This window comes from Sphaeramia orbicularis, chromosome 16 (genome assembly GCF_902148855.1).
Source record: "Sphaeramia orbicularis chromosome 16, fSphaOr1.1, whole genome shotgun sequence".
NCBI classification, from domain to species: domain Eukaryota; kingdom Metazoa; phylum Chordata; class Actinopteri; order Kurtiformes; family Apogonidae; genus Sphaeramia; species Sphaeramia orbicularis.
In genome coordinates, this window is record NC_043972.1 from 33,929,489 (window position 1) to 33,943,438 (window position 13,950).

General features: G+C 42.3%; 1 protein-coding gene across 1 annotated transcript in view; it reads right to left on the reverse strand.

The window, feature by feature from the left end:
* grin2db (glutamate receptor, ionotropic, N-methyl D-aspartate 2D, b) overlaps positions 1–4,654 on the reverse strand; it is a 46,056-nt gene extending 41,402 nt beyond the window's left edge. Inside the window, exon 1 of the mRNA XM_030157951.1 lies at positions 4,403–4,654. The gene's annotated coding sequence lies outside the window, so the exon portion shown is untranslated. The remainder of the gene's footprint in view (positions 1–4,402) is intronic.
* Between the last annotated feature and the right edge of the window lie 9,296 nt (positions 4,655–13,950).

A 13,950-nucleotide genomic window follows, 5' to 3' on the forward strand; every position in this document is an offset into this window, starting at 1 on the left:
CTGGCCCTACATGCAGCGCAGGAAGCCTTACAGATCAGGAGGCATGACACAGCAGCCCAGGCTGACATGCGACATGGGCTTCAGACACAGGCTAACATAGTTTTTATAAATGCTTCCATTTCCTCTTTTTAATAACCACTTATGCTGTCATTTCCTGTCCCATCCATCATCGTGAAGCACCGCACCACACTGCTGCAAAACACTGCATGCCGCAAAACGCTCCAGCACATCTTTTTGCCCTCTTTCACTCTTACTCCTCATCCCTTTCTCCTCTTTTGTATGCTTGTGTGTGTTTCCTCATGATGTCCACACAATATATATACAGTACAGTGTAGGATATAAGTTTGTGCATTCCATGGGCAAGGTCCCAAAGTCCTCTCTCAACCAAAACTGAAATTGGTGTGTGTTTGTATGCAAGTATCATATTCATTGTGTGTGTCTGTTTTGGGTATGCGCTCATTGCTTGTGTGTGTGTCAGTGTGTATCTGACTGCATACCCAAGGGTCCCTGCCTGAATGTACTTTTTGAGAGGACGTGTGATTGTGTATTGCATGCAGCCATGTGAAGCTGTGTGCCTGCTAGCTGCCTCCAGACTTGTATTCCCAAAACAAGCCGCAGGGCTTTGGCTCAGGTTTGTGTGTGTTTGTGTGTGTGTGTATGCACCTGTTTGATAGCAACTGAGTGCAAGAAATGCACGCTAAATTCTCTCACACTGATATGTGACAGTGATACCTGTCTGACTGACTTTCCTTATGAATTTCTGTGTCTGTCTGCCAGCCTGTCCATCCGTCTGTCTGCTACCATCCTCAGCTGTTCCTGTCATTTCTTCTACAATATGTCTTTTACTGTTTAGCGTCTTGGCCCAGAGTTTCGGTGTAACTGGGCCGGGGGCGGCACCTTAAGGCTGCCAAACGACAGCAGCTGCCACTTCGCGAAAAAGAAAACCCTGCAATAAGTAGTTCAGTCGATGTTACAGTGAAGTGATTATACTGTAAATTAGTATCATTTAGTTCCTTAACTGGATATGCTGCTATACTTTTTCATATCTCACTCTGAAAAAAAAATACACTAAAAATCATCTGAACCAGAGCAGCACTTTTATCTCATCCAGCTGTTTACTAGGATGTAGTTAGTGTTAAAATTCTGCATCCAAATGCAGCTCTGCCCTCTTCTGAAAGAAACACAAAGCTCTAAAAAAAACTTCTGTTGAACCAGTTTACACAAATGAGTTTCCAGCTCAGAACTGGATAATTTTTGTTTTTCTGCAACTTGTCATAATGAAATAGGTCTTAATGTCACCATTACATCTAATTACCAGTGGGTGCTGTCGATGATGACTTGGCAGATGTGACAGGAAACATCAGAGGAGATTTGTTGTACCTTCCCAAATGTTATCAAGAAAGTTTATTTGCAAATTGGACCCAGAATATCTTTCAAAGTCAACAATATTTTTGTTTTTACTGCATAGTTTCAATATGAAAATGAAATGAAGACAGGAAATCCCACAGTTCTCTTATGTATTATCTCACATGTGGAGCTCCAGAAGGTCTTATTCAGTGATGGGACACACATTAAGAAAGTCACTGTTAAGTGCTTTGTCACTTCTGCAGTCATTGTCATTTTAATTGTTATCTTCTTAATTCTTATTATTCACTCTTTAGCATAAGCAGCATGGTTTTTATACTTGGACTTTTTATTTTGTTGTGTATTTTTTAGGTTCAGATGCACAAAATGTGTACTGTCTGGCAAAGAGGGAACATATAACTGGAAACATTTAGTGTTGGCTGTCATTTACTGTCTAAAAATCCTGTTTATGCATTAAGTAAGCCTGACACAGTTTAGGCTTTACTTTAGCACAATTAGGATTTAGAGACGAGTCGATCTGATAAATTGTTTCCCCTGCTGATTTTAATGGAGGACTTTGTTTCCTGAAATTATATGGATTTATTTAATGAGCAGAGATGTTATCAGAGAAAATATAGAATGTTAGTTACAGGGTCTGATATATTTGTTTCTGTGAGTAAGCATAAAAACAGCATGCTCAATTCAAATCATGATAAATAAGAGCTGATGGAGTGTGCACAATTTGCATCCTCGTGCTGTATATAAACAGTCCACACACCCCTGCAGTTGGCCATAGTGAATGTGCAACATGTGCAGAAGACAGAGAAGGGTTAGAATAGAAGTGGGAGAGGGGAGTACTGTAATCGCTCCAAAACACCAGCCTCTGATCTCGTTAAAGACTAATTGATGTTTTATGTTAACGAGCTTTACCTTAATTAGTGGTATTAAAAAGAACACTGGGTGCAACGTGTGGAGAGGGGTGGGAGAGGGGTTTTGGGGGGTGGATAGGATTGAGGAAACTATCTACTAATGTTGCATCAAACAAGTGATGAAAGGAAAGGAGAAGGAGAATGAGAGGGAAAAGCAAGAGGAAACTGTGCAGAGGAAGTCACAGGTTGCAGGGGTGAGAGAAAAGACGGAAAGGATTGAGGCAAAGAAGAAACAAGGGGATTGGCAGAAGAAAAGAGAGACAAGCGAGGGGGGATTGAGCTAAGCTTGAAGGTTTTCTGTGCAGAAGTCGATGAATCAATGAGGTGAAATTGATGAAGAGCAGGAGGTTGGAGAAAACAAGCACACAAATGTTGACTCTATTCCTCTCATCTCATCTCCACTGCCTTCCAACCATGTCCCCCTTAAGATATTCAGTTCCAGCCACCCCCGACTATTCCCTTCATTCTGCTGCCTTTCCAGTCTCTCACCCGGCTCTCCCCTCATGCCTTCTCTCCACCTCCTCCGCCTCACACCTTCTCTCATCTCTCCCTCCCTCCACACCTTCTGTCTCCCTCATCAGCTCTCCTCTTTTCCTCCCCTCCCCTCCTGTCTCCCCCTACTCACAGCTGGTACAGTACAGAGATCTCTCTGGGCAACTGTACGACAGATCGGCAGAGAAGGGGGCTCTACTGACACTGAAGGCAACACTTTACGGGCAGCAGTGCATGCAGTACACTGCAGCAGTACAGCCTGTGTGTAAATTTCACAGAGCTTGCAAAGGAAAATGATAAACTGAACACAGCACGTCACCTGTGGGTGAAAGAGCTGATTGAAATGGATATCAGCTAGAGAATTCAACTGAGAGGGGAGAGAGACACAAAACACCCCACAGATATGGAAAAACAAACAACACATTAATTCCAATTTCCATCTAGATAAATGCATTCAGTGGCCTCACAGTGCAGGCCAATAAATTTGATCCTGCACTCCTAATCACTGCAGCAAATCTGTGAGAGAAGCAACACTGTGCTTCTCCATTTACAGGTCAACAGTAGGCTTTGGTCTTCTCTCTTGATGGTCTCTATATGGTCCAGGGCCTGTTTTTATAAACGAAGGAGTGGTGGTGATGGCGGTGGCTTGTGCTGGTGCCTGTTTCTATACTGATAAAGTACTGCAAGGCATAAACAAAAGTTATGTGGCCACCTAAAGGGGGTGCAAATTTGGAAATCTACCTACAAAGTGGAATCTCACACACACTCCTTCACATAGCTGGGGAAAAAATCCGCCTGTTCCAGCTGTCTGAGAGTGTTTCAGGCAAGTCAGCCCGTTGGGGAAGATTCCTCGGTGGCAACAGAGGGATAACTGTGTACAGCCTTACGCCCAAATATTCAGCGTATCGGGTTATAAATAGATCAAGGGGAAAAAACTGATCGGCAATCTTGCGGGCTTATCGGTGGCTATGTAAGACGAGCAAGCAGACGCACTCACTCACGCACACACACACGCACTTACATTGACCACGCAGCCTGAGAAAATGAGCATCAACAGATATGATCACCTCAATTAATACATCCGCAGCAGTGAGGGGGAAACTGCAGCCAGCGCCGGTGTTTAAAGACTTAAACGGAACCCAAACTCTGTCTTTATTAATAATGCATAGAAAATTCCTGGCAGACAAAATCATAGCCTAAAGGTTTAGTCTATATGATTAATTGAACTGCCGGTAATCTGTGTGTGTGTGTGTGTGTGTGTGTGTGTGTGTGTGTGTGTGTGTGTGTGTGTGTGTGTGTGTGTGTGTGAGTGTGTACATCCCGCCAGTGAGGAACCTATGCGTTAAGGGGCTAAGACGCTTGTGAGTTTTCAGGCGCAGCAATGACAGAGGGGTCAAAGCCCCGGTGCGCCGGCCGTTTCCACCTCTCCATCCCCGGCCATCCATCTCTCCATCACAAGCGGCCGTACAGATGCCGACACCCGAGCCCCTTATTCCTGTCTCAATGACGCGTATCACCCTCTCACTGCCCGAGCCGCAATTAATCTAAGCACCACGGGTCTGTGTGCGTGTGTGCGCGGGGTGAAGCGGCGAAAAATGCCTCCGCACTGCAAATATCATTAAAATAAATGTACTTACTGTTTTTCACCAGCCTTTCCCCCCTCTTTTCCTGCGTCCCTCCATCCTTTTTCACATCCTTCCTTTTTGAGGTATCCGTTTTGCGGGTGTCCCCCCCCACGACCACCACCACACACACACACACTCACACACACACACACAGACACGCACGCTGCGAAAATATATATCTAAATATATATATGTTCTACATGTATTCAATTTCTCCGATCTCTCTCTTTTCCTCTCTCCCTCCCTCTCTCCTCTCTCCTCTCTCTCACACTCTCTCTCCCTCTCCCTCTTTCCCTGTTCTTTTGTTAAAATTCAGTATATGCGCCCCGTCACCTAGCAACCGTCAACCTCTCTCTCTCCCTCTCTCTCTCTCTCGCGCGCGCTTCCTCCTCCCTCCCTCCCTCTCTCCATCACTGGCGACACGTGTTGAATGCTAAACTTAGCGGTCCGGAATAAAATTAATAAGGGGATGGACGCTCTATATCTCCCCCTCTCTATGCCTTTCCCCGTCTCTCTCTTTCACTCTCGCGCGTATCATAATGCAATATAAATATTTACTACAACCACTCAGCCCTCTTATTGCCCCCCTCACCCCCCTTCCTCTCCTCCCTTGCGTCCCTCCGCATTTCCCCTCCCGCCCCTCCTCTCCATCCATCCATCCATCTCTGGCTCCCTCCCTGCATCCCTCCCTCGCCGTCCTGCCTTTTCTCCTGCCTCCTATCGCCTCTTTCTGCTTCTCCAAGCAAAACGGAGGCGCCACACCAGCGTCTGTGGATCCACATGTGAGTGTCACCCTGCTCTTTGCATGGAGAGGGAATCTGCAGCATGCGTGCGCCTGTGTGCGCGAGAGTGTGGCTGTCTGTGCGTGCGCGTGTGAATGAGAAATCTATACTCCAGGAGCATGTCAGTGATCATGTGTGAGCATGTTTGCAGAGAGAGGTGAAACATGCAGCATAAACACTGCAGCTCCTTATGTTTTGCCTACCCTGGTCATATGAAATATTTAATAGGAATAAGTAACTTTTCATTACCATTTGTTGAAGTGGAACGCATTGAAGGGGTATGCTCAGTTATGTTTTGTTTGTAATTCACTTTCATCTGAATGTAAGCTCTGGAGACATGATGGAAGGTGTACTGTGGAGTACTTCATGATTTGCTGTTATCTTCCTCTCAGTCTTCCTTCCTTTCCTCTTCCTCTTCCTCTCTGTGTAAACCGGGATCAGCAGCAATCAATGGAGGAATAGTTAACCTCAGGTCATCAGCACACTGCGCCCTGTACTGTTCAGTCAATGATCCTATGATTGGGGGGTTAACCTTTTTTAGAGGACCTTGAGCTGTAATTCATAGGCTTTACATAGAAAACACACACTGTGCATGCACATACAGTGAAACTACACACTTACTGCTTAAATGTAACAAACCTTTAGGACAAACAGGGCAAAGGTCTGTCCATGTTGATAGAGGGGGTTGGTAAACACATACCTCACTTCCAGCTAGTTGAATACTAATCATCTATATGAGACAGGCTGGAAGCCACACACTCCCGGAGCAAAAGCCACACGGAATTTGCAGTGTTGTGTGTATGCAGGTGTCTGTGTGTGTAGTGTGGATGCAGATCGATGCCTTCAGGCACCGTCCCCTTTATCAGACTTTGAAAGATCTGTCCAGTGGAGGCTGCATCATTCTCCCAAATGCAGTCATTATTATACTCGCCTGCAGACACTCAGGCCACCACATAGTTTTTGTATTATTTTGTGAGTGTATGAGTGTGTATATTGTTGTGTATGAACTTAGTTTGGAAAATTTCACTTTTAGAGGATCATTTGACATGAGCACGTAAGTAGTATTTAGCCGAATAGAAACAGTTAAGTTTAGATTAACTGTTGCTGATAAAAGTGTTGAACAGACAGTGTTGAATTAGACAGAATCAGTGTGTTGGATAGTCTTGATAATACATACAACAAACTATCAATAGTTATTGGCAGGCCTAAATCCTACACAAAAAAAAAATCCAAATTGTTTTTGGGTATGGAGGAAGGTGGGGGTAGAACTAAAGTATTAATGCAATTTCAGTGAGCAACAAGTAAAGCGCTCACATAGAACTAAAATGACCAAGCTGTGTTTACACACTAATCCATAAGACACATGGCGTCATCTCCTGCTATAGACACAGATGGGCTGGCACATTTTAAAAGCTGTGCACTCTCCTTTTAACATACACCCAGAATGTTGTGTGATAGAATGTGGATGACGTTGCACTGGGGATAAACCATTAAGAACATAAACTGTTACAAGTTATTTTGCTCGTACACTGATATACGGTCAGTTTTCTGATTGTGTCCATATGGCAGTAAAGGTTTGGATGTGGTACGATTAAACTGATCTGTGCGTCCCAGCCCAGTGATTCAGCTCCAGATGGTATAGAAAGACTGGCGATCGCTGCTCCTGGGCCGTACGATGTGTGATAAGGGATCCAAATCTGGTTCAGCGGTGCGTTCACTGTCGTTGCTGTGGTATTAATAGTCTAGATACACATCAGCTATTCATATTTTTTGCTACGGGGAAAAGGTGAACCAGCCACTGTAGTCTTCATATTCCTCTTGTTATCTGTATTTGCCACATGCATTCATCTTCATTTGCATTCATCAATCAATTCATCATCGCAGCTCGCTCATGTGCTGCTCTCTCTCGCTTCCTTCCTGTCTCTATGGCGGCCTTTTCCTCTCACCGGAGGCCTGAGGAGATATTGCATCGGTAACATTAGGGTTTATGAGGCATGTGATGGTATGTGTCATCACTGTTTTTACTCCACGGTCTGTGTCGGCATGTTGTAGCTTCTAGCAAACAAAGATCTACACTGTCAGTGGAACGTTACATGAAAGTTACAGTGTGGGAGCATGTGTTCCTGTTGTACTTAATAAAAGGTCAGACACATGACTATAGCACACGGCTGCACTGATGTCTGTTTGATTTTCACCTCTTTTCATTGTCTGCGAGTGTATGTGCGTATACTCATATGTGTTGCAGACTGAGTGAGAGAGACAGTTTGATTTTTGTTGTTTGGTCTAATCTGACGTGACTGGGCTCTCCTATCTCTATTTACGCATCTGTTTAGCTCTGAGCTAACAATCAAACAATAAGGTTCTCTCTGTGTCTCCATCTCCCTCTAAAAACATATATAAATACATACCCATTGTGTACACAGATGCTCAGAAACACAAGGGTGCTCTTGGAATCTATAACGCTCCTAATTAAAGAACTTGCTGGCTTTTTCGTATTTTTGCTGGCATTGTATCATACAAAATAGCAGATCTGATAAATGAATAATCTGTCAAATAAAGTTGTAAAATATTTAAAGCTAAAATTTAATTTAAAAATTTAGCTTATGAAAAAAAAGAATAAGCAATGTGACAGATGGCTAAAAAGCCAATTTGTGTTATGTAATTTGTGAAACTAAGTGTTAAAACTAATTTATATCTAAATAAGCAATTAAAAATGACCTGAGCATTATTGGCGCATAAACAGTCTCATGTGTAGTCTGTAGGAGCACTAATTACTGACCTCTATGCTTTGTTATTGTTTTTCGCATTTTGTCTTATGCTTATGCTTAAAGGTTAGCGGTCGTGTCAGCAGCTGTGTGTCGCATGTTTTCAGTCTAAACCTAACCATTCCTACTGACTGGTTTTATGTAAAGCTGTCTCTTAATGGTCGATTACCGCTTTCACTAAATTAAGTGTTCTGCAGAAAACATTTAAACACTGACAGACCCTGTGCTCATGTGCCATAAGGTTCTTAATAGCTTAGTTTTCACTTAATATTTTATTAGACAATCCAATCCAGAAGAGTGATGATATTACTGTACGTGTTTTGCAGCTTTAACAGCTGACGTGACACACTTGGAAAAAAAAATATTGCTTTAGACTGTGACCACTTTTAAATATATTTCACAAAGCTGCATTTTCACCCCAGTGTTATTTTTAAAAAAATATTTTAAATAAATTAAATGTCATTTTTCTGGCCTGGCTAGAAATGTTAAATGTCATCCCTTTCTTTTAGAAATGGTTTGAAGAAAATATTGTCCAAGCAGGAGTTTTAAAAAAAAATCAATAACAAGTGGAAGAAGGAGAAAGAGGGCTTGACCTAAACCGTTTCATCTCACAAGGCATTGCAAAGAGCTGTCTTGAATGGTAAAATACTGTCTGCTCATTGTACCGTATCATATAGTATTATGTAATTAATCATGTTACAATATTTAGCTACTATTAATGAAATCATAAAATCATACAGCCTTGCCAGTGTTTCACCCCAGTTGCAGCGCTGCCAGACACACACCACACAGACACGTGCTGTATACAAAGCAGTAGAAGTCATTGTTTTCTACATTCTAGATTTCAGTAAATGAGACCAGCTAAACAAGTAAAAAAAATCTGTTTTGTAATCTCCCTGTGACTCGATGTAATTTCAATAGCACAGATCTTCAGTGAGAGATTGAAAATGTACCAAAGAAAAAAGATGTTGAGTACAAGGAGTGAGAGACTGCAAGAGTGTGAAGGCTACTAGTGTCTCAGAGGAGTGGTGTTAGACAGGTGGTGTACTCTACCTAAAATTGAATTTGGCATGTTCACACAGGCCAAATGGCGGTTTCAAGTGCAGCATCTGACTCTGATCACTGCAGTGGGGGAGCGCTGATCATCTGAACTAGCCTTGGTCACCATTATACATCACATCTTTTTTCTATTTCTGCTGCTTGTTCTCACTGTGAATGTCAAGTTTCTCCATCTGCCGTGGATGTATGATGAAGCCACGGGAAATATACTGAGACTTTCACGCAGTGCCCCATTCAGTAGCCATTTCAGAACTTACCGAATTTTATTTCTTTCGGAGTGTGGGCCTCAAAGCCAAAAGGGTTGACTTCCTGAGCCAAGCTGGAGCAAGTGGAATTAACATTAAATATGTGGAGCTTTGATATGAAGCGAGACAGTACGGTGTATGAGATGATGAGAGGATAGAGGCAGATAGGGTACGGGGCTGATAAGAAGTGAAGGGGCCACAGAGTGATGCTTTGTTTTTAAAACAGATGGAGATGCCTTTTTTAAAATCCCCACACTATGCAGACTATATGTGCGTTTACTTTGCATGCAGGCATTCAGTCTATCTCTCCTTCCCTTTCCCTGCCGCTCTCACACACCAGGCAGAAAGTGAAGGAAAGTGGCAATTGAATTTCCTTTCAGTGGCGGTGTGGAATAGGAAAAAGCACAGGGCCACAGTGCTAGCCTCTATCTCACGCAGACACCGAACGCAGCCTTAATCCATTCCCCTGCCCTTCCCCTTCCACACATACTTGTCTGCAAATCCCCTCCACTCCATTCCTGGAATAAATTATTTCATTTCTTTTTGGTCCGCAGCATTTTTATTCGTCTCTGTGGCACGCCTCAACTTCTGTCCCTGTGGAGAGCCCTGATGAATGTGTTGGGCTCACACCCTCTGATCATCCCTGCTCTGAACGCCTTCAGATACACACTGGCTGCCTCCAATGCACATAAGCACACTCTCCCCTTCTCTCCTCACCCTCCTCTCTCTCTCTCTCTTTCTCACTCTCTCCCTCCAAGGCTCACAAATACACAAAGGAATAATGCAAACTATAGAATAGATCTGGATCCTTTATCTTTTTCTTCTCAAACTCTGCAGAGACAAAAACACATTTTCACACTCTTCTGTGGATATGAGCTGCCGCTGTTGTTCCTTGTTCAGATTAATGATGACATTTAAGAACACTGAACAATTTCAAATAACATCTATAATTCATCTGGGAACATACGCACAACAATGTATGGAATTCAGTCCATATTGCTGAGCTCATGAATATGGAGGGTGGCTGCAAATGAATTATTCTTTTTTATAATTGCGGGAGAGAGTCTCAGGATTTGATTACCAGGGCAAGAAGCCTATATGTGTAATATATAGCATGTGTTCACACGGGTGAACGTATGGGGTCTCCAAATGTCTGTGCGCATGTGTGTGTGGTTAGAATTAACGAAGGCATTTGTTACTTTCTCTTGTGACAACTTATCATGGTGGGATGGTGCACTGATTGGCATGGCCTGATACACTGTCTGGAGCCCCTAACGATGTCGGATAAGACCTCATCTTCCTCACTGGCGTGCATGTATGTTTCCCAACGGGACACAGCTTGACAACACGAGATTGGGATTCGATAAGGATAAGTGAGCACTCTGTTTCATTGGGGTCACCAGGGGATTCACTTCTAACTTCTAACACACCCAAAAGCACATAAACTCTCTCACACACACACACACACACACACACACACACACACATACACAGAAACCACATTCCCCCTGGCGGGCGGTCCTCCAGTGGTATCAATTAGGGAGCTGGTCCAATCAATGTCTTAGCACCAGCCTGATACTCAACTACAAGGAGATTAAGACTAAGCTTACATCTGAACACAGAGGAGCCCGCCACACAGACATACATATAAAGACCGCCCATACGCACACAGCACATAAAACACACATTACACATCAGAACACACAAAGATGTTAGCACAACACTAGCCTGCTTTTTGTCTGCCTGAGCAGTTGCATCTGGCGGCGTTTGTGCTCTGAGACACATTCTGAACAGAGGACAATAATGGAATGTGTACTTTCTTTTTGCACACTGTTATTTTTCTCCTCCTCTTGTCTCTCCCTTTGCTAGGCTAAAGTCTGACCTAAATACTTCAGGTTTTGATGATTGGACCAAACAGAGATCAGAGGCGTCCAGCGGGGCTTGTCGTGATAGGAGTAGAAGGGAGAGAGGCTGAGGATCCGGACACACTCGGAGAAAGATGTTAAGACTTACTACATTTATAACTGTACAACATGGAGCTCATAACCAGTCGCACCTTATCCTCACAGACTGCTGAATTCATCATCTTAATCTTATCGAAGCTTTACCTTTCACCCTACCTGAGATCAAACGGCTGCAGTGTATTGGCTCTGTACCCTCACCAAGCCAGGACGAATCCAGGCCCAGGCAGGAGTGGTCTATCATTCACACGCTCTGAGGGACACCAGAAAACCTTTGACCTTGGTTTGTGACCATGCGTTGAAATGAATAGCCAGTAATGCAGCGATGGCAGCTGGCCCACCAGCTAATTATCTACTTCTTCCTTTTTCCTGCCTAATACAGATCTGTAGCGCTCAGTGCCATCACCCTGACACATGACCACACACACATACATGCATTGTCTCTCTACCAAACACACACACGGACACAATCAGACAAGGTAACATAGAGGTCAAAGAACGCCTCGCTGGCTTTTTAAGTGCACCCATTCATTTTTCATTTAATGATGTGAGGGGATGTGATAGGTGTAACAGTGATGTAGTCCTCTTCGATTCCATCTGCTCCTTCATTCTTCCTGGACAGGAAATGAGGGTGGGCAGCTCAGACCACAAGGTGAAAGACTTTTCTGTTTTTACACTGGATGAAACACTGTACTACTTCCAAAATTAAATGTCCAAAGATTAATGAGACTTTCATGCATAAGTTAAAAAAGTGGTTTTTAAGCATAAAAGTGGGCTTTTGCTTCACACATATGCATTTTTACCTTATATAAACCATGTAAAGCCATCTTATCCAAAACCTAACGGCCTGCTTCAGCTGTCTAAGCCTACCAAATAGCTTTATACATTAAAGAAAAAGTCCTCTGGAATTCAAGTCACACACGGTATTTGAGCCCCCGAACTCCTATATGACCCCAGTTCAGAGTCATGTGTTGTGACTTATTCTTCTCATGATTGCACGTTATAAATATTATATTATGTATGTCTTGTATACAAGCTTTTGGGTATAAATAATAGAATATCTACCAAATCGCTACTTAGTTTAACACAGTTTAACCTGATAGTTAAGGGTGAAAAAGAAACTAAAGAGAAAGAAGTCATGCAGATTGAATTTCTGCTCTCTGAAAAGTACTAGGCTGATGAAAAAGCCACATTCACCGTTATTTATTAATGTATCAACCACACAACATGGAAAAAAGTATTAGAAGACATTAAATTCAGGTGCAGCAAAACAATGACAAATACCACTGTAACAAACAGCTTTATTTCATCGTCAGGAGTAATTTTATTTACAGTGCCATCTAAAATGCTTACAAGGATGCTTCAGAGTTTATTTAACTTAATTTACATCAACAAAAATCATTATGATTGCTCTGAATGTTCTACCTGTACATATCTGAATTATTTGTCCTGTTCTGACCATAAATAATCACTTAAAACCCCAAGTAACAGTTTGTTTTCTTCAGCTGTCAGTCAGGAAGAAAAAGCAGCCTTCAAACTTAAAAGACATATTGAATAGAAATATAATGTGATAATTACTCACAGGAATATTTTTTATAATGATAATATTCCACTCAACAGGAGTGGGAAGTCCTACAAGCTGTGGTGTGATGTGACCCAATATTTTTTTTTCACATAGTGTAAAACTGCTCCTAAGATTTATGGACGAGATGAGTATTTTGATTTATAGATGACGACAGCTGATAAAACTTTACATGTCTATTTTCATTTCTACAGTTTTAAACTTAGTGCCAATTCTGTTAAATCTAAAAATATATCACTTTAAAAAAAATGTTCACGGTGTAAAGGAAGTTTCCTCAACTCCCAGGAATAAATGTCATGTCCAATCTAACACTATGAGTACAAGTACAGCAGTGGGAAAAAGTTTTTGGACACCCTTAAAATTTTACACTTTCTCAAATATTATCATGAAATATTTGAAAAATCTTATTTGTGTTTCAAAAAGTGTGGTTGCTTCAGACAGACACAAACAAACAAAATTTTTTTGTTTCTTTATTGTTAACAAGAAAAAAAAACCAAAACTAAATTCTTGACAGTTTCGACATGTCATGTCCTGGACATGTTTCATTATCTTCCTGAAACATCCCGTTTTGACCTTGATGGAACGTGCAGAAGAGACCATGTGGGTTTGGAGAACGGAACAATACTTGGCAAAGTTCAATGACTTCAGAGTGACTTTTAATGCAGTGTTACAAATGCATGGGGTGTCAAAACAAAAACTTTTTTCCACCTCTGCATCTGACTGGGGTGATACACAGAAGACACAGGACAAATGTGGAGTAAACATCTGTTTCATCTATTAATCAATCCAGAGACCAAACTTCTGATCGGCTCAATAATTTGCTAGATCAGTCATCCACGAGGGCTGCTATCTCTCACCACAGTTGCCATTTTCTGCGTTTTTAAACAATCCTCTGACCACAATTAAATAATCAATCAGAGTAATCAAAGACTCGATCAACTGCTGAAGACACATCTAAGTCACCACCAATCATTCTTTAACCTGTGCTGATGCATGTGCTGTCAGAGCTCTGTGTGCATTGAGTCCAGGGAGAATAGAGGCAGAGACAAGCAGAGCACACCTCAGCTCTCTGAAGTGGCTTCCCTTCTCTAAACACTAATCTGATAAGATAGGAGCAAACCCTACCAGGAATTTGTTTTCACCGCTCTTTCAGTGCAGAGTGGATG